Source organism: Loxodonta africana, chromosome 9 (genome assembly GCF_030014295.1).
Source record: "Loxodonta africana isolate mLoxAfr1 chromosome 9, mLoxAfr1.hap2, whole genome shotgun sequence".
NCBI lineage: Eukaryota > Metazoa > Chordata > Mammalia > Proboscidea > Elephantidae > Loxodonta > Loxodonta africana.
Window position 1 is genome coordinate 3,746,847 of NC_087350.1, and position 22,108 is coordinate 3,768,954.

The 22,108-nt window shown below is 40.0% G+C and overlaps 1 protein-coding gene across 1 annotated transcript in view; it reads right to left on the bottom strand.

Annotated features, from left to right (window-relative positions):
• SHC3 (SHC adaptor protein 3) overlaps positions 1–22,108 on the bottom strand; it is a 293,940-nt gene that overhangs the window by 240,281 nt on the left and 31,551 nt on the right. The gene's annotated exons all lie outside the window — the stretch shown is intronic.

A 22,108-nucleotide genomic window follows, 5' to 3' on the forward strand; every position in this document is an offset into this window, starting at 1 on the left:
GTAAAAATGTCTATTCTACCAAAAGCCATCTATACATACAATGCACTTCCAATCCAAATTCCAATGTCATTTTTTAAGGTGATAGAGAAACAAATCACCAACTTCATATGGAAGGGAAAGAAGGCTCGGATAAGTAAAGCATTACTGAAAAAGAAGAAGAAAGTGGGAGGCCTCACTCTACCTGATTTCAGAACCTATTATACAGCCACAGTAGTCAAAACAGCCTGGTACTGGTACAACAACAGACACATAGACCAGTGGAACAGAATTGAGAACCCAGATATAAATCCATCCACATATAAGCAGCTGATATTTGACAAAGGCCCAGTGTCAGTTAATTGGGGAAAAGATAGTCTTTTTAACAAACGGTGCTGGCATAACTGGATATCCATTTACAAAAAAATGAAACAGGACCCATACCTCACACCATACACAAAAACTAACTCCAAGTGGATCAAAGACCTAAACATAAAGAGTAAAACGATAAAGATCATGGAAGAAAAAATAGGGACAACATTAGGAGCCCTAATACAAGGCATAAACAGAATACAAAACATTACCAAAAATGACAAAGAGAAACCAGATAACTGGGAGCTCCTAAAAATCAAACACCTATGCTCATCTAAAGACTTCACCAAAAGACTAAAAAGACCACCTACAGACTGGGAAAGAATTTTCAGCTATGACATCTTCGACCAGTGTCTGATCTCTAAAAATCTATATGATTCTGTCAAAACTCAACCACAAAAAGACAAACAACCCAATCAAGAAGTGAGCAAAGGATATGAACACACACTTCACTAAAGAAGATATTCAGGCAGCTAACAGATACATGAGAAAATGCTCTCGATCATTAGCCATTAGAGAAATGCAAATTAAAACTACGATGAGATTCCATCTCACTCCAACAAGGCTGGCATTAATCCAAAAAACACAAAATAATAAATGTTGGAGAGGCTGCGGAGAGATTGGAACTCTCATACACTGCTGGTGGGAATGTAAAATGGTACAACCACTTTGGAAATCTATCTGGCGTTATCTTAAACAGTTAGAAATAGAACTACCATACAACCCAGAAATCCCACTCCTCGGAATATACCCTAGAGAAATAAGAGCCTTCACACAAACAGATATATTCACACCCATGTTTATTGCAGCTCTGTTTACAATAGCAAAAAGCTGGAAGCAACCAAGGTGTCCATCAACGGATAAATGGTTAAATAAATTGTGGTATATTCACACAATGGAATACTACGCATCGATAAAGAACAGTGACGAATCTGTGAAACATTTCATAACATGGAGGAACCTGGAAGGCATTATGCTGAGCGAAATTAGAGGCAAAAGGACAAATATTGTATAAGACCACTATTATAAAATCTTGAGAAATAGTATAAACTGAGAAGAACACATACTCTTGTGGTTACAAGGGGGGGAGGGAGGGAGGGTGGGAGAGGGTTTTTTACTGATTAATTAGTAGATAAGAACTGCTTTAGGTGAAGGGACGGACAATACTCAATACATGGAAGATCAGCTCAACTGGACTGGACCAAAAGCAAAGAAGTTTCCGGGATAAACTGAATGCTTCAAAGGTCAGCGGAGCAAGGGCGGGGGTTTGGGGACCATGGTTTGAGGGAACTTCTAAGTCAATTGGCAAAATAATTCTATTATGAAAACATTCTGCATCCCACTTTGAAAGTTGGCGTCTGGGGTCTTAAATGCTAACAAGTGGCCATCTAAGATGCATCAATTGGTCTCAACCCACCTGGATCAAAGGAGAATGAAGAACACGATAACTAAGAGCCCAAGAGACAGAAAGGGCCACATGAACCAGAGACCTACATCATCCTGAGACCAGAAGAACTAGTTGGTGCCCGGCCACAATCAATGACTGCCCTGACAGGGAACACAGCAGAGAACCCCTGAGGGAGCAGGAGATCAGTGGGATGCAGACACCAAATTCTCATAAAAAGACCATACTTAGTGGTCTGACTGAGACTAGAGGAATCCCGGAGGTCCTGGTCCCCGAACCTTCTGTTGGCCCAGGACGGGAACCACTCCCGAAGACAACTCAGGAGACATGAAAGGGACTGGACAGTGGGTAGGAGAGAGATGCTGATGAAGAGTGAGCTAATTATATCAGGTGGACACTTGAGATTGTGTTGGCATCTCATGTCTGGAGGGGGGATGGGAGGATAGAGAGAGTTGGAAGCTGGCGTAATTGTCACGAAAGGAGAGACTGGAAGGGCTGACTCATTGGGGGAGGGCAAGTGGGAGTACGGAGTAAGGTGTATATAAACTTATATGTGACAGTCTGACTTGATTTGTAAACGTTCACTTGAACCTCAATAAAAGTTAATAAAAAAAATTATTTGAGGTTGTATTCAAGCAAGAATTAAAATAAATCCAATGTAATGGAATGGGAAGCAAGAAGCGATGTTGAAAAATCAACAAAATTAATTAAGGAGGAGAGGCTAAGATGGCAGAGTAGTCAGACGCTCCCTGTGGTCCCTCCTACAACAAAGATCCAAGAAACAAGTGAATCAATTATATATGACAATCTAGGATCCCTGAACATCAAAGGCAAAGTTGAGGGATTGGACTGAATGGCAGGGGGAGAGAGGGATGGTTCAGAAGCAGCGAGAAGTTGCCAGACCTGACCCAGCAGGAACCAGCACCCTGCAGGCCAGGTCAGCTGTGCACAGTGAGGCAAGCAGTGGCACTCGGGATGCATTTTTTACATCAGGAGAGACTAAGCAGTGGATAGCTTACTCATATCTCCAGAACCAGTGAAAAGCGGAGCTCAATCAGCAAAAGATAACTACATGCATCTAAGCTACTGTGCAAATTAAAAAACACCCCTTTGGGAAAAACCTTTCTCCCATTTACCTGACCCTTCCCCACTCTATACCAAGTCCTGAGTTGGCTTCAGAAAGTGCCATGTCCCCTGGGCCAGAAATAGGGACCGTCACTCGGCCTGAGTCATTCTTCTGTCCTTGGAGAGGGAACAAATAAACAAACAGGAAAAAAATAATCTGCCAGCTCCCCTAAGCCAGGAACTCAGGGTAGGCACAGCTCCTTTGCCTAGGCACAGGGATAAGGGGTCCATGAACTTTGAATGCCTTTCACCCCTGCATAGACCTGTGTGGGCCCATTTCAGTAGCATAGACCCTTATTAGCACAGTACAACAGTGTATATACCTGAAGCCTAACTTCACCTGTATCACCTATATGGTGGAGAGGCATGTTCATGACATTTGACACTGCTCTGCTTCTTAACCAAGGTCCTCACCTACCAACATAAGGGGCCTGAGGACTGGTGGCTCCACCCATGCCACCTAGCTGCCCTTGACTGGGGTCCATGAATAAGTGGTACCTGTCAGTCCTTACAGCCAACATCATTAGATGCCCATAGTCTGGCTGCAAAACCCATCCACCTACATGCTCCAGGGAAGGGAGACATGCTTCCCTCCCAGACAATCATGGGTTGCTGTCAGCGTACTGCCTTACTCAGTACTTGATCCCCTATTGCAGCCAGATACTGGGGCCTACACCAATCACCCCTGCCTGTCTAGGACTGTAGGTAAGAGCCTGCACCACACACTTGGTGACTGACAACCAGGACACCTGTGTTGAATCCATACAAGAAAAGTAAACAGACACTTGAGCTCTCATACCTAGTAACAGATCTAACCACCAGGTGACAGGACGTTAGAACTTCAAAGGTGCCAATAATCAAGCTAGCTCAAATGAGCAGCCTACTTGGGCTTATCAAAACAAAACAAAACAAGAAGCCAGGACATAGTAAGCAAACATAAAAAAATAAATATAATAACTTGTTGATGGCTTGGAGACAACAGTCAATATAAAAACACATAAAGAGGCAGATCCCGATGGCTTCAGCAAGCTCCCAAAACAAAGAATTGAGAAATCTTCTGGACGCAGAAGTTTTCCTGGGATTACCAGAGGTAGAATACAAAAGATTAATATACAGAACTCTTCAAGACATCAGGAAGGCGATCAGCAGAACAAGCCAAGCAGCACACAGATAAAGCAATAGAGGAACCTAGGGAGGTTACACAACAGCAAAATGACAATTTTAACAAGCTGCAAGAATCCATAGACAGACAGCAAACAGAAACCCAGAAGATAAAATAAAATTTCAGAATTAGCCAACTCAATAGAAAGTTATAGGAGCAGAATTGAAGAAGTGGAAGTTAGAATTAGTGAGACTGAAGATAAAGCACTTGACACCAACTTATTTCAGGAAAAATCAGATGAAAGAATTTTAAAAAATTGAAGAAATTCTAAGAATTATGTGGGACTCTATCAAGACGAATAACCCACGAGTCACTGGAGTACCAGAATGGGGGGATAACAGAAAATACAAAGAGAATTGCTGAAGATTTACCAGCAAAAAAATTCCCTAAAACTGTGAAAGATGAGAATTTATCTACCCAAGATGCTCATCGAACCCCGCACAAGGTAGATCCCAAAAGAAAGTCACCAAGACATATTATAATCAAACTTGCCAAAACCAAAGATAAAGAGAGAATTATAAGAGTGGCTAAGGATAAATGAAAAGTCATATGTAAAGGAGAGTTGATAAGACTAAGCTTGGATTACTGAGCAGAAACCATGCTGGCAAGAAGGCAATCATGACATATATAAAGACTTGAAAGAAAATGATTGCTAGCCAAGAATTACATATCCAGCAAAACTGTCTGTCAAATATGATGGTGAAATAAGGACATTTCCCTATAAACAGAAGTTTACGGAATATGTAAAAACCAAACCAAAATTACAAGAAAAACTAAAAGGAGTCCTCTGGTTAGAAAAAAATAACATCAGATAACAACCCAAGAATAGAACACATAACAGAGCAACCAGATATCAACCCAGATAGGGAACTCACAAAAATAAATCAAAGCTAAAACACTGAAAATAGGGAAACAGAGACATCATTATGTAAAATACGACAGCATTAAAACAAGAAACAGGGACTAAAAAATGTAGTCATAGATCTTTCATACAGAGAGGAACGCAAGGCGATATAAAGAAATAAAAGATTGCTTTAAACTTAGAAAAATAGGGGTAAACATTAAGGTTACCACAAAGGAAACTAACAACCCTACACATCAAAATAAAAACCACGAAAAACATAGCCTCAGCAAATACAAAATCAAAACCAATGAAAAAGATGAAAAGAAAATACATAAAGAAAAACGACTCAGCACAGAAAATTAAGTGGAACAAAGAAACTGTCAACAACACAAAAAAATGACAGCACTAAACTCATACCTATCAATAATTACGCTGAATGTAAATGGACTAAATGCACCAATAAAGAGACAGAGACTGACGGAATGGATAAAAAACATGATCTGTCTATATGCTGCCTACAAGAGATACGCCTTAGACTTAAAGATAAAAACAAACTAAAACTTAAAGGATGTAAAAAATGTATCAAGAAAACAACAAGCAAAAAAGAGCAAAAGTGGCAATATTAATTTTGGACAAAATAGAGTTTAAAGTTAAATCCACCACAAATAACAAGGAAGGACACTATATGACGATTAAAGGGTTAATACACCAGGAGGACATAATGATAATAAATATTTATGCATCCAATGACAGGGCTCCAAAATACATAAAACAAACTCTAACAGCATTGAAAAGAAAGCTAGCTCCACAATAATATTAGGAGACATCAATACACCACTTTTGGTGAAGGACAGAACATCCAGAAAAAAAGCTGAATAATGACATGGAAGATCTAAATGCCACAATCAACCAACCTGACCTCATAGACATACACAGAACGTTCCACCCAATAGCAGCCAAGTATACTTTCTTTTCCAATGCACATGGAACATTCTCCAGAATAGACCACATATTAAGCCTTAAAGCAAGCCTTAACAGAATCCAAAACATCAAAATATTACAAACCATCTTTTCTGACCACAAAGCCACAGAAGTACAAATCAATAACAGAAACAGTAAGAAAAAAAAAAAAAAAAAAACAGACACATCAAAACAGAACAACACCTTGCTCAAAAACAACAGGGTTATAGAAGAAATTAAGAATGAAAAAAAGAAATTCACAGAATCAACTGAGAATGAAAACACATCCTAGCAGAACCTTTGGGACACAGCAAAAGCAGTGCTTAGAGGTTAATTTATAGCAATAAATGCACACATTCAAAAAGAAGAAAGGGCCAAAATCAAAACATTATACCTACAACTTGTACAAATTGAAAGACAGCAGCAAAAGAAGCCCTCAGGCACCAGAAGAAAGAAACTAACAAAAATTTGAGCAGAATTAAATTAATAGAGAATAGAAAAAAACAATTCAAAGAGTTAACAAGACCAAAAGCTGGTTCTTTGAGAAGATCAACAAAATCAATAAACCACTGGCCAAATTTGCAATAGAAAAACAGGAGAGCAAGCAAATAACCTAAATGAGAAATGAAATGGGTGATATCACAACAGAACCAATAGAAATTAAAAGAATCATAACAGAATACTGTGAAAAATTGGAACAAATTCAAAAACCGAGAGGAAATGGACAAATTTCTAGAAACACACCACGTACCTAAACTAACACAAACAGAGGTAAAACAGTAGAACAAGTAAATAAACCTATAAGAAAAAGAAGAGATTGAAAAGGTAATTAAAAAACTTCCAACAGCAACAACAAAAAGCCATGGCCCTAATGGCCTCACTGGAGAATTCCACCAAACTTTCAGAGAAGTGTTAACACCACTACTACTAAAGGTATTTCAGAGCAAAGAAAAGGACGGAATACCCCCAAACTCATTCTATGAAGCCAGCATAACCCTGATACCAAAACCAGGTAAAGACACCACAAAAAAAGAATATTACAGACCAATATCCCTTATGAACAGACACAAAAACCCTCAACAAAATTCTAGCCAATAGAATTCAGCAACATATGAAAAAAATAATTCACCATGACCAAGTGGGATTCACACCAGGTATGCAAGGATGGTTCAACATTAGAAAAACAATCAACGTAATTTGTCACACAAATAAAACAAAAGACAAGAACCACAGGATCTTATCAATTGATGCAGAAATGGCATTTAAAAAAGTCCAACACCCATTCATGATAAAAACTCTTAGCAAAACGGGAATAGAAGGGAAATTCCTCAGCATAATAAAGGGCATCTATACAAAGTCAACAGCCAACATCATCCTAAATGAAGAGAGTCTGAAACCATTCACCTTGAGAATGAGAAGTAGGCAAGGATGCCCTTTGTCATCACTCTTATTCAGCTTTGTGCTGGAGGTCCTAACCAGAGCAATTAGGCTAGATAAAGAAATAAAGGGCTTCCAAATTCATAAGAAAGAAGTACAAGTATCTATATTTGCAAATGATATGATCTTACACACAGAAAACCCCAAAGAATCCACAAGAAAACTACTGGAACTTATAAAAGATTTCAGCAAAGTATCAAGATACAAGATAAACATACAAAAATCAGTTGGATTCCTCTACACCAACAAAGAGAACTTCAAAGAGGAAACCACCAAATCAATACCATTTACAGTGGCCCCCAAGCAGATAAAATACTTAGGAATAAATCTAACCAGAGACGTAAAAGACATATACAAAGAAACCACAAGACACTACTGCAAGAAACCAAAAGAGACGTGCATAAGTGGAAAAACATACCTTGTTCTTGGATAAGAAAACTCAACATTGTGAAAATCTATTCTACCAAAGTGACCTATAGATGCAATGCAATTCCAATCCAAATTCCAATGGCATTTTTTAACGAGATGGAGAAGCAAATCACCAACTTCACATGGAAAGGAAAGAGGCCCCGGAAAATTAAAGCATTACCGCAAAAGAACAAAGTGGGAGGCCTCACACTACCTGATTTTAGAACCTATTTTATGCCACAGTAGTCAAAACAGCCTGGTACTGGTACAACAGATACATAAACCAATGGGACAGAATTGAGAATCCAGACGTAAATTCATCCACTTATGAGCAGCTGATACTTGACAAAGACCTAAAGTCCGTTAATTGGGGAAAAGGTAGTCTCTTTAACAAATGGCGCTGTCATAACTGGATATTCATCTGCAAAAAAAATGAAACAAGATCCATACCTCACACCATGCACAAAAACTAACTCATAATGGATCAAAGACCTAAATATAAAATCTAAAACAATAAAGATCATACAAGGAAAAATAGGGACAACGTTAGGACCCCTAATACGTGGCATAAACAGAATACAAAACATTACTAACAATGCACAGACACCAAAAGAGAAACTAGATAACTGGGAGCTCCTAAAATTCAAACACTTATGCTCATCCAAACACTTCACCAAAAGAGTAAAACGACAACCCATAGACTGGAAAAAATTTGGGGCTACGACAAATCCGATCAGTGTCTAATCTCTAAAACCTACAAGATACTGCAAAACCTCAACAATAAAAAGGCAAATAATCCTGTTAAAAAATAGGCAAAGGATATGAAAAGGCATTTCACCAAAGAAGACGTTCAGGCAGGTACCGGATACATGAGGAAATGTTCAAGATCCTTAGCTATTAGAGAAACGTGAGTCAAAACTACCATGAGATACCATCTTACCCCAACAAGGCTGGCATTAATCCAAATAACACAAAATAATAAATGTTGGAGAGGTTGTGGAGAGGCTGGAACACTTATACACTGCTGGTGGGAATGTAAAATGGTACAACCACTTTTGAAATCAATTTGGCGGTTCCTTAAAAAGCTAAAAATAGAACTACCATAAGATCCAGCACTCCCACTCCTTGGACTATATCCTAGAGAAATAAGAGCCCTCACAGGAATAGATATATGCACACCCATGCTCACTGCAGCACTGTTCACAACAGGAAAAAGATGGAAACAACCCAGGTGCCCATCAAAGGATGAATGAATAAACAAATTATGGTATAGTCACACAATGGAGTACTATGTAATGATAATGAACAACTATGAATCCTCCAAACATCTCATAATATGGACATACCTGGAAAACATTACGCTGAGTGAAATTAATCAGTCACAAAAGGACAAATATTGTATAACCATTATAAGAACTTGGAAACCCTGGTGGTATAGTGGTTAAGTGCTACAGCTGCTAACCAAAGGGTTGGCAGTTCGAATCTGCCAGCAGCTCCTTGGAAACTATATGAGACAGTTCTACGCTGTCCTGTAGGGTCACTATAGTCAGAATAGACTCAACGGCACTGGGTTTGTTTTGTTTTATTATTTCTTTGTATTATTATTTCTCGACAGCACTCGGTTTGGTTTTTTTTTTATTATAAGAACTCAGGAAAACGTTTAAATATTCTTTAGTGGTTACGAAGGTGGGGAGAGATGAAGAGGGATATTCACTAACTAATTAGTAGACAAGAATCATCTTAGGTGAAGGGAAGGACAACACACAATATAGGGGAAGTCAGCACAACAGGACTAAACCAAAAGCTAAGAAGTTTCCTGAAGACAACCAAACACTTCTAGGGACAGAGTAGTAGGGGCAGGGTCTGGGACCATGGTTTCAGGGGACATCTAGGTCAACTGGTATAGCAAAGTTTATTAATAAAATGTTCTGCATTCCAATTTGGTGAGTGGTATCTGGGGTCTTAAAAGCTAGCAAGTGGCCATCTAAGATGCATCAATTGGTCCCACCCCACCTGCAGCAAAGGAGAAGGAGGAACACCAAAGACACAAGGAAAACATGAGCCCAAGAGACAGAAAGGGCCACCATCAGCCTGACCATCAGACTCCGTTAGCCTGAGACCAGAAGAATATGATCGTGCCCAGCTACCAGCAATGACCGCCCTGACAGGGAACCCAACAGTGTCCCTGATGGAGCAGGAGAAAAGTGGGATGCAGAACTCAAATTCTAGTAAAAAGACCAGACTTAATGGCCAGAAAACATGGCCCCCAGACTCTCTGTTAGCCCAAAGCTAAAATCATTCCTGAAGTCAACTCTTCAGACAAAGATTATACTAGACTATAAGACATTAAATGATACTTGTGAAGAGTATGCTTTTAGCTCTAGCAGATACATGAGACTGAATGGGCAGCTCTTGTCTGCAGTTGAGATGAGAAGGCAGAGGGGGACAAAAGCTGGCTGAATGGACACGGGAAATACAGGGTGGAAAGGAGGAGTGTGCTGTCACATTATAGGGAGAGCAACTAGGGTCACATAACATTGTGTGTATAAATTTTTGTATCAGAAACTAAAGTGAAGTGTAAACTTTCAGTTAAAACACAATTTTAAAAAATGGAAGGAAAAAATTAATTAAATCTAAATAAGTCTTGTGGTTATGTTTTAATATAGCAATAATCCGGAGTTAAAATCCAGTGTCAACACGGAAAGAGGTATGGGCATCGGAGAAGCAGAACAGCAATGAAGAGAAATGAAAGAGTGCTGAGGCTCTCCTCTCCTTTGGGGTAGAATAGTTACTGGTTACCTCCAGATATTTTAACTAGTATTAGATAAATCCTAGTTTAACTTTGTACATTAAAATTTTCATTAATTTCAAATAGCAAATCCATATACAACAAGCTGATCGACTTCATTAGTCATCAAGTAAATGCACATTAAAACTCCAATGCATACACTACACACCCATAAAAATGATGAAATGGGAAATGCGATATCAAGTGTTGGTGGGAACGTGGAGCAACAGGAACTCTCATTCAATACTGCTAGGAGTGTAGATTGGGGCAGACATCATGCAAAACTTTGGCATTTTCTTCTGAAGCTGAACATGTACATACCCTAAGGCCCAGCAATTCCACTCGAAGACAAATAATCCAGATATCCACTGTGATGACTAATGTTATGTGTCAACTTGGCTAAGCTATGATTCTTAGTGGTTTTGCAAACATTATGTAATCAATCACCTTCCATTTTGAGATCTGATGTGAGCACCAATCACTTGAAAGGGGAGTTTATATATAAATGGATGTTCTGGCAAAGTTAGCTCTGTTTTTCAGCACTGTACTCTCTTGTCACCTGGTCTCCACTTCCTGGGCCCTAAGCCTGCAGAAGTCTCTGGCCTGCTGCCCGACCTGCAGATTTTGGTTTTGGCAGCTCCTGCAACCATGTGAGCCAGGAGAGGTTTTCAGCCTGTTGCCTGACTCACAGCTTTGTGACTTGCCAGCCCCCACAGCTGCTTGAGCCATTTCCTGGAGGTAAATTTCTCTATGTATAGATTTATATACACTTCATTGGTTTTGCTCCTCTAGTGAACCCAGACCAAGACATCCACCAAAAGAAACATACAAAGATAAGCATAGTAGCACTACTCATAATAGCCACAAACGAAAAATACCAATATCCATCAACAGTATAATGAACACATAAATTGTGAAATATTCACACGATGAGAATAGAAAAATCTCAGCTACAGGCAACGGCTTATCTCTGTAACTGGCAAAGAAGGCTCTTTAGCCAGTCAGTATTCATTCAAGAAATGGTGACTGAGTCCCTGCTGTGTGTCAGTCACTAGTTGGGGGCTGGATAGAACACCAGAGAATGAGATAAGTGAGGTCCCTGCGCTCACCAAGGATTCGTTCTGGTTCGGAAGGTAGATAATAAAAGTGAATAAATAATCAACTCTTCACGTCTCTCTTGGGCTTCATGTGCCCACTCTCCTTCCACACTCCTGACAAAGCACACCATTCATCCCATCTTCTCCATCACACACCTTCTTTGTGCATATGCAATTCCTCCTGCTGGAATCCCTTCTTTCTGCACCTTCCTCCTCTTTTTCACTTCTCAGACCCCTTCTAAGCCTTAATGATGCAGATCAAATATTATACTGCTAAGGAAGTCTTCCTCCACCCCTCAAGTAATAACCTTCCTTATCTTGCGAGAACAGTCTCTACGTTGTTATTGTTGATCTCTGCGTGTTTGCACTGTCATGTTTTTACTTTTTATCACGAATCATAATGCTTGCCACACAGAATGTAAGATCTGTACGTGGCTGAAATCCAAAATAGAGAAAACGTAAACCTTTCAGGCTCTCTGGCATTGTTGGTTGTCTTCTCCGTCCCTGTTGACTCCCTAACACCACAGCTCGTCTCCTGTGCCATCATCCCAGTACACCCAGCACAGGCTCCAGGATCCCATTAAACATTTTCTCCCAAAGAGTAATCTACAGGACAGGGTCCCTATTCCTCACTGCATTCCTAATGCCTAGTCCAACACCTGCCATGTAATGGGTACAAAAGAAATTCTTGTTGAATATATTCAACAAGGGCTAAAGCAATTAAAGATGCTTTTGACAACCCTCCGATGATTAGAACTAGAGAGCGTGTGGCATGACTCATGTTTTTTTTTTCATTAACTTTTAATTTCACTTATTAGCACCAATTTGTATTGGTTTGTGATTTGTAATGTACTTAAGCGTTCTCTGTATTTCTCCAAAATTATTCTGGAATTTAGATATGTGACTCTGGAATTGGCCTTGCCCCTTAGCTATACTGATCCAAGTGAATGTCTGAGAAGGTGCATATTGCAGTGAAAGAGCACCCAGAAGAAAAGTATCTGTGCGGTCTCAGCAAAGGCAGAGGGAGGGGTAAAAAGTGCATTAGATTTGCAATTTCTCGTGAGTCTATAATTATTTTTGAAATTAAAAGTTATAAAAAAAATTTTTCAGAGTGAAAGAATCCAGTCTGAAAGGCTGCATACTGTATGATTCCAACTGTATGACATTCCGGAAATGAAAAAACTATAGAGATAGTAAAAAGGCCAGGGGTTGCCTGGGGTTCGGGGGAAGGAGGATGGATGAATAGGTGGGGCACAGATATTTTTAGGGCAGTGAAACTATTCTGTATAATACTGTAATGGTGGATACATGAAATTATATATTTGTCAAAACCCATACGACTATACAACACAAAGAATGAACTCCAATGTAAACTGTGGAGTTTCGTTAACAATAATGTATTAATATATTTTCATCAATTCTAACAAATATACACTAATATAAGAATAGGGGGAACTGTGGGGGTATATGAGAATTCTCTGTACTTTCTACATAATTTTTCTATCAACCTAAAAATGTTCTAAAAAATAAATTTTATGATGAGGCTATTTATGTACAACCAAATGCCTCGTGAAATTTGGTTCCTTGGCTTGGAGGTTTAGGGTCATGTCTTCATGAGACATCCCAGTTCATTGGCTAATAACATGTTTAGTGATTCTCTTCTACCTGGAAGTTTGTTGCACAGTGCCTGGGGTCTTAAAGCTGGCAAGCAGTCACCCAAGGCACAACAATGGGTTTCTATTCACCTGGAGCAACCGAGGAAGAAAGGGAGTCAGGAATAGGAGGAGGTAATAGAATATGTGGCTAATTGTCTCCATGAACAACTGCCTCCTTTGCCATGAGACCAGAAGAACTGGTTGGTGCCTGACTACCATTACTGAATATTTTGATCAAAGATTCTATAGAAGAACCCTGATCAAAACGGAGGACATGCAGAACATAATTTCAAATACTCATGCAAACTTTCTGGAGCCATGGAGGGCGAATGAACCCCTGAAACTATTGCCCTGAGATAAACTTTAAACTTTGAATCAAAAATATCCCCTGAAGTCTTCTTAAAACCATAGTTTAGCTTAACTAGTAAAGAATGTTCTGCCTTGAGCATTGTGCTCTTTTAAGACCTTTCTGTATAGAATCAAATTGACAACAGCAACTTGAAAGATGACATAAAATCCAAGCTTTTTAAGTGTACAGTTCAGTGGTTTTAGTTTATTCACAAGATTGTACAGCCATTACCACTACTTAATTCCAGGACATTTTCACTACCTCAGAGAGAAACTCCATAGGCATAGCAGTCACTTCCCACCCGCTCTTCGCTCCCAGCTCCTGGCAAACACTAATCTACTTTCTGCCTCTACAGTTCTGCCAATTCTGAAAATTTCATACAAATGTAATCATATACTATGTGGCCTTTATGTCTGGCTTCCTACACTTGACATAACGTTGTAACAGGTATCAGCACTTCATTCCTTTTTATAGCTGAATATTACTCCATTTGTACGGATATGCCACACTCTGTTTATCCATTTCTCAGTTGATGGACGTTTCAGTTGTTTTCACTTTGCGGCTATTATGAATAATGCTGCTGTGAATACTCACATACAAGATTGCATGCATGTGTGCGTGTGTGAAAGAATGTATGTTTTCAGTTCTCTTGGGTATATAACTAGAAAAGGAGCTGCTGGATCACATGGCAACTCTACGTTTAACTTTTTGGGGAACTGTCAAACTGCTTTGGTCTGTGGCTGTACCATTTTACATTCCCACCAGCAGTGTATAAGGTTATATATTTATAAAGATTCCTATAAATAATAGCCTTGAGATTATTTAAAAGTTACTGTCCACACTAGGGAAACCCTGGTGGCGTAGTGGTTAAGTGCTACGGCTGCTAACCAAAGGGTCGGCAGTTCAAATCCACCAGGCATTCCCTGGAAGCTCTATGGGGCAGTTCTACTCTGTCCTATTAGGGTCACTATGAGTAGTCAAAATCGACTCGACGGCACTGGGTTTGGTTTTGGGTTTTATACACACTAGAGGAATGGGTCATACTCAGTAAATTTGATCAATACCGTTAGTATTTTTTTTTCATTTAAAATATCATCAATAAGGACAATACTCAATACACAGAAGGTCAGCTCAACTGGACTGGACCAAAAGCAAAGAAGTTTCCGGGATAAACTGAAGGCTTCAAAGGTCAGCGGAGCAAGGACGGGGGTTTGGGGACTATGGCTTAAGGGGACTTCTAAGTCAATTGGCAAAATAATTCTATTATGAAAACATTCTGCATCCCACTTTGAAATGTGGCGTCTGGGGTCTTAAATGCTAACAAGCGGCCATCTAAGATGCATCAATTGGTCTCAACCCATCTGGATCAAAGGAGAATGAAGAACACCAAGGTCACACGATAACTATGAGCCCAAGAGACAGAAAGGGCCACGTGAACCAGAGACTTACATCATCCTGAGACCAGAAGAACTAGATGGTGCCTGGCCACAACTGATGACTGCCCTGACAGGGAGCACAAGAGAGAACCCCTGAGGGAGCAGGAGAACAGTGGGATGCAGACCCCAAATTCTCATAAAAAGACCAGACTTAATGGTCTGACTGAGACTAGAGGAATCCTGGCAGTCACGGTCCCCAAACCTTCTGTTGGCCCAGGACAGGAACAATTCCTGAAGACAACTCATCAGACATGGAAGGGATTGGACAATGGGTCGGAGAGAGATGCTGACGAAGAGTGAGCTACTTGTATCAGGTGGACACTTGAGACTGTGTTGGGGGGAGATAGGAGGGTAGAGAGGGTTAGAAACGGGAAAAATCGTCACGTAAGGAGAGACTGGAAGGAGGGAGCGGGCTGACTCATTGGGGGAGAGTAAGTGGGAGTATGGAGTCAGGTGTATATAAGCTTATATGTGACAGACTGACTGGACTTGTAAACTTCCACTAAAAGCACAATAAAAATTATCAAGATTAAAAAAAAGAAAACCAAAAAAATAAAATATCATCAACATGAACTAACCACTGATAGCAGAAGTCATGATAGAGGACATCTTTGGTAGGGTACTGACCAGATGGGGCACCAGGGAGCCCATGAAGGCTGGGAATATGCATTCAATCTTGGTCTGTATGGTGCTTGCATGAGTGTGGTACATGTTCACTGAGCTGAACACTCAAAGTTGAGCAGTCTACTATATGTACATCCTATTGAATAAAAAAGAATAAAAGATCATGGCTTCCAAGAGTTCTTGAATCCTTATTTGTTACTAATGGAAATGCAAAATGGTATAACCACTGTGGCAAACAGATTTCTCAAAAAGTTAAACATAGAACTACCAAATGACTCAGCAATCCCAATCCTCCGTATACACCCCAGAGACTTTAAAGCAGGGACACAAATGGGAAACTTGTACATCAGTGTTCACCGCAGCACTCTGCACAATAGCCCAAAGGTGGAAATAACCTAAATATCCATCCACAGATGAATCAATAAACAAAATGTAGGATATAACTACAAGGAGATACTACTCAGGCATACAGAGAAATGGGGGAACCTTGAAAACATCACTCTGAGTGAAATAAGTCAGACACAAAAAGGCAAATATAGTATGCCCCCACTTATATGAAATATCTAGAATAGGCAAAAGTATAGAGACCAAAGTTTATTCGTGGTTACCAGAGGGAGGAGGGAAGGGGTAGGAGGGAGGCATTACTTAGGGACACTGAATTTCTGTTAATGGTGGTGGAATAATTTGGAAATGGGTAATGGCTGTACAACATGATGATCATAATCAGTGTATCAATCAATGTAATCAATGTAAAAAATGTTGAATCAGCAAAAGTTTTGTTACATATATTTTTACCACAATAAAACAATTTTTTAAAAAGGGAGTCCTTGGCGGAATACTACCAAACTCATTCTATGAAGCCACCATATCCCTGGTACCAAAACCAGGTAAAGATACCACAAGAAAAGAAAATCATAGACTTATATCCCTCATGAACATAGACGTAAAAATCCTCAACAAAATTCTAGCCAATAGAATTCAACAACTTATCAAAAAAATAATTCACCATGACCAAGTGGGATTCATGCCAAGTATGCAGGGATGGTTCAACATTAGAAAAACAATTAATGGAATCCATCATATAAATAAAAGACAAGAATCACATGATTTTATCGATTGATGCAGAAAAGGCATTTGACAAAGTTCAACACTCATTCATGATAAAAACTTTCAGCAAAATCGGAATAGAAGGAAAATTCCTCAACATAATAAAGGGCATTTATACAAAGCCAATAGCCAAAATCATTCTAAATGCAAAGGGCCTGAGAGCATTCCCCCGGGAACCAGACAAGCATGCCCTTTATCACCACTCTCATTCAACATTGTGCTGGAAGTCCTAGCCAGAGCAATTAGGCTAGATAAAGAAATAAAGGGCATCCAGATTGGCAAGGAAGAAGTCAAAGTATCGCTATTTTCAGATGGCATGATCTTATACATAGAAAACCCTAAGGAATCCTCCAGAAAACTACTGAAACTAATAGAAGAGTTCAGCAGAGTATTGGGATACAAGATAAGCATACAAAAATCATTTGGATTCCTCTACACCAACAAAAAGAACATCAAAGAGGAAATCACCAAATCGATGCCATTTACAGTAGCCCCAAGAAGATAAAATAAAATACTTAGGACTAAATCTTACCAGAGATGTAAAAGACTTATACAAAGAAAACCACAGTACACTTGTGCAAGAAATCAAAAGAGATTACATAAGCGGAAGAACATACCTTGCTCGCGGATAGGAAGATTTAACATTATAAAAATGTCTATTCTACCAAAAGCGACCTATACATTTAATGCAATTCCGATCCAAATCCCAACGACATTCTTTAATGAGATGGAAAAACAAATCGCCAACTTCATATGGAAGGGAAAGAGGTCCCCGATAAATAAGGCATTACTGAAAAAGAAGAACAAAGTGGGAGGCCTTACCTTACCTGATTTTAGAAACTATTATACCACCACAGTAGTCAAAACAGGCTGGTACTGGTACAACAACGGATACATGGACCAATGGAATAGAATTGAGTATCCAGACATAAATGCATCCACATATGAGCAGCTGATATTTGACAAAGGCCCCAAAACAATTAAAAGGGAAAAGACAGTCTTTTTAACAAATGGTGCTGGCATAGCTGGATATCCACCAGCAAACAAATGAAACAAGACCCATACCTCACTCCATGCACAAAAACTAACTCAAAATAGATCAAAGACCTAAATATAAAATCTAAAACAATAAAGATCACAGAAGAAAAAATAGGGACAATGTTAGGAGCCCTAATACATGGCATAAACGATATACAAAACATTATAAAGAATGTAGAAGAAAAACTAGATAGCTGGGAGCTCCTAAAAATCAAACACCTATGCTCATCCAAAGACTTCACCAAAAGAGTAAAAAGACTACCTATAGTTTTTAGCTATGACATTTCTGATCAACACCTGATCTCTAAAATCTACATGATACCCCAAAAACTCAACTGCAAAAAGACAAATAACCCAGTTAAAAAATGGGCAAAAGATATGAATAGACACTTCGCTAAAGAAGACATTCAGGTAGCTAACAGATATATGAGGAAATGTTCACGATCATTAGCCATTAGAGAAATGCAGATCAAAGCCACCATGAGATTTCATCTCACTCCAACAAGGCTGGCATTAATCCAAAAAACACAAAAGAAGAAATGTTGGAGAGGCTGTGGAGAGATTGGAACACTTCTACACTGCTGGTGGAAATGTCAAATGTTACAACCACTTTGGAAATCGATTTGGAGCTTCCTTAAAAAGCTAGAAATAGAACTACCATATGATCCAGCAATCCCACTCCTTGGAATATATCCTAGAGAAATAAGAGCCTTTATACGAACAGATATATGCACACTCATGTTTACTGCAGCACTGTTTACAATAGCAAAAAGATGGAAGCAACCAAGGTGCCCATCAATGGATGAATGGATAAATAAATTATGGTATATTCACACAATGGAGTACTACGCATCCATAAAGAACAGTGAGGAATCTGTGAAACATTTCATAACATGGAGGAACCTGGAAAGCATTATGCTGAGTGAAATTAGTCAGTTGCAAAAGGACAAGTATTGTATAAGATCACTATTATAAGAACTTGAGAAATAGTTTAAACTGAGAAGAAAACATTCTTCTGTGCTTACGAGGTGGGGAGGGAGGGAGGGTGGGAGAGGCGCATTCATTAATTAGATAGTAGATAAGAACTACTTTAGGTGAAGGGAAAGACAGCACACAATACAGGGGAGGTCAGCACAATTGGACTAAACCAAAAGCAAAGAAGTTCCCTGAATAAACTGAATGCTTCGAAGGCCAGCGTAGCAGGGGTAGGGGTCTGGGGACCATGGTTTCAGGGGACATGTACGTCAATTGGCATAATAAAATCTATTAAGAAAACATTCTGCATCCCACTTTGAAGAGTGGTGTCTAGGGTCTTAAACGCTAGCAAGCAGCCATCTAAGATGCATCAATTGGTATCAACCTACCTGGATCAAAGGAGAATGAAGAATACCAAGGACACAAGGTGATTACGAGCCCAAGAGACAGAAAGGGCCTCATGAACCAGAGACTACATCATCCTGAGGCCAGAAGAACTAGATGGTGTCCGGCTACAACCAATGACTGCCCTGACAGGGAACACAACAGAGAACCCCTGAGGGAGCAGGAGATCAGTGGGATGCAGACCCCAAATTCTCATAAGGCCAGACTTAATAGTCTGACTGAGACTAGAGGGACCCCAGTGGTCATGGCCCCCAGATCTTCTGTTGGCCCAGGATGGGAACCATTCCCAAAGCCAACTCTTCAGACATGGATTGGACTGGACAATGAGTTGGAGAGGGATGCTGATGAGGAGTGAGCTTCTTGGATCAGGTGGACACTTGAGACTATGTTGGCATCTCCTGCCTGGAGGGGAGATGAGAGGGTGGAAGAGGTTAGAAGCTGGCAAAATGGACACGAAAAGAGAGAGTGGAGGGAGAGAGCGGGCTGTCTCATTAGGGGGAGAGTAACTGGGAGTGTGTAGCAACGTGTATATGGGTTTTTTGTGAGAGACTGACTTGATTTGTAAACTTTCACTTAAAGCACAATAAAAATGATTAAAAAAAAAAGGGAGTTCTTGGAATTATTATATTTTTAATGCTCATCTCTTTCTTGTGAATACGTGTTCATTGTAGAAAATTTGGAAAATACAGACAAGTATCAAAAAATACAAATCATTTATAATCAGTCTACCCAGAGAAAAGTTGATATTATGATCAATGTTGTTTGAAGTCCTGTAACAGCTCCACTTCCATTCATTGCGTTATGGAGCAGCAGACTCGGGGAGGCTCTTTGTCAACACCCATCAACTTCAACATAACACCAGAAGTTTCAGCCACAAAGACAGCCACCCATGTTGCTCCTCCAGTACTTGTACTCCATGACATCTGTTCCCTATATCCACCCTTCCACCCAAATGACTTCAAATTCAGTTAATGGTTATCGCCTTGTCACTTGGCCTCCATGAAGTTACTGCTGTGGCCCCAGAAATGATTTGCAGAAGCTGGGAACCCACAGTAGGAACCAGGAGGAGCACTCCACCACCGCCACCTTCCTTCCCATCATGTCTCATCCTCGTGTCTACATGGAGGCAGGGAGAATGGCATCAAAACACCCTATCACGCAGACGGGTTTCACAGGAGCTAGGAGGCTGAGCTGACACAGCTGGAGTCACGATCTTGTAATATAACAGTTTCTCCCCTGAATAAAGCAAATACGAATAATCAACCTCTTTGACTAAAGACAAGAGTTGGCCCTGACTCATCGAACTTAGAAGAGGTGAGGTCTGAATTTAATAACAGGACCGCAGATGGCTCAAAGAGCTCATATCCATTAAGCATTTGCCACATGCCAGGTACTGTGACAAAGCTTTACAAACATTTAGTCACTTCATTCCTTCTAACGACCCTATAGAGATGGTGCCGCTATTACCCGCATTTTACAGATAATGATGTGAGCCACAAATGTGGTTCCAGTACATCCAGGCACAAAGGGTATGTGAAGAAGGTAATGCTTGTGACGGTCTTGTAGAAATGGGGGTGTGGGTGTTGAAAGGGCTGATGACATACTGCAGTTTTCTTACCTCCTTTGCCAGAACAAAAATTCAGGCAAGAAATTAGCCCTTTGGTTTACATCCTAATCCTACGTCTCAACTTCTTTAGTAATACAACAATTCCCTTTTTATCTTTCATTTCCCAGAGAAAATTATGTTAATACAAATGTCATATAGGTTTTCATCAAAAGATCTAGTGACTTTGTGCTAGCTGGTGGCATGTGTCATCTGACTCATTTACGCTGAGGAAGCTGAGTCAGACAGAGGAAGTATGACTGGGGTTTGGTTAAAAGTAAACCGTTGTGCTTCACTTCATTTGAAAATCACAGTAATGCAATTTACTATACAGCTATTCAAAGTCAAAGGAAAAATACTCCAAAAACACATGTAAGTATTGCAGCTACAGCCACCATCTGGCTAGCATGTGAGGAAGGCAAAGCTAACCAGCCATTTTTATTCTAATGTGGCTCCATTTACCACTCCAGACCGCACTGTGACACTAAGCTACCAGCTTAGCTTTAGGACATGCATTTTCTCCCCTTGGGCATTGGTTTCTTCATCTGAAAACAAAAAATGATTGTTGGACAAGCGGGCCCTGAAGTGGCCTGTCTAGCTCCTCTGTGTAGCTGAAGCCTCCCGACCGCCCTGGCAGGTTGTTAGGGGTAGAATTGTGTCCCCTAAAAAGATCTGTTGAACTTCTAACCCCCGTACCTGTGAATGTGACCTTGTTTGGGGAAATTGGGTTTTTATTTTGTTATGATAGTGAGGTTATACAAGAGCAGCGTGGGTCCTAAAGGTAATTCCTTCCGAGTGGTGTTCTATAAAAAGGGAAGACAGACATGAAGAGTCATAGCAGTACAGGACGATGCTCAATCCTGTCCCATCTTCATGATCATTGATATGTTTGAGTCCTTCGTTGTGGCTATTGTGCAATGCCTTCCAATCAGAGCTTAACTTCTAGCACTAAATCAGGCAATATTTTGTTGTGATCCATACGGTTTTCCCTGGCTAATTTTTGTAAGCAGATCTACCAGGCCTTTCTTCCTCAGTCTGGAAGCTCTGCTGAAGCCTGTTCTTTATGGGTGACCCTGCTGGTGTTTGAAATACGGGTGGCATAGATTACAGCATCATAGCAACACAAAAGTGACCACATCCTCTACAAGCCAAGGAATGCCAAAAAACACCCAAGACTACAGAAGATGAAAGAGTCAAGAAAGGAACTCCTTATAGAGCTGATGCTCTGATTTGGACTTCTGGCCTCCAGGCTTGTGAGAAAATTAATTTCTGTTCTTTATGTGGCATTTTTGTTATCACAGCAATAGATAACTAAGACACAGGGCTGTGCCAAGTCGTCAGT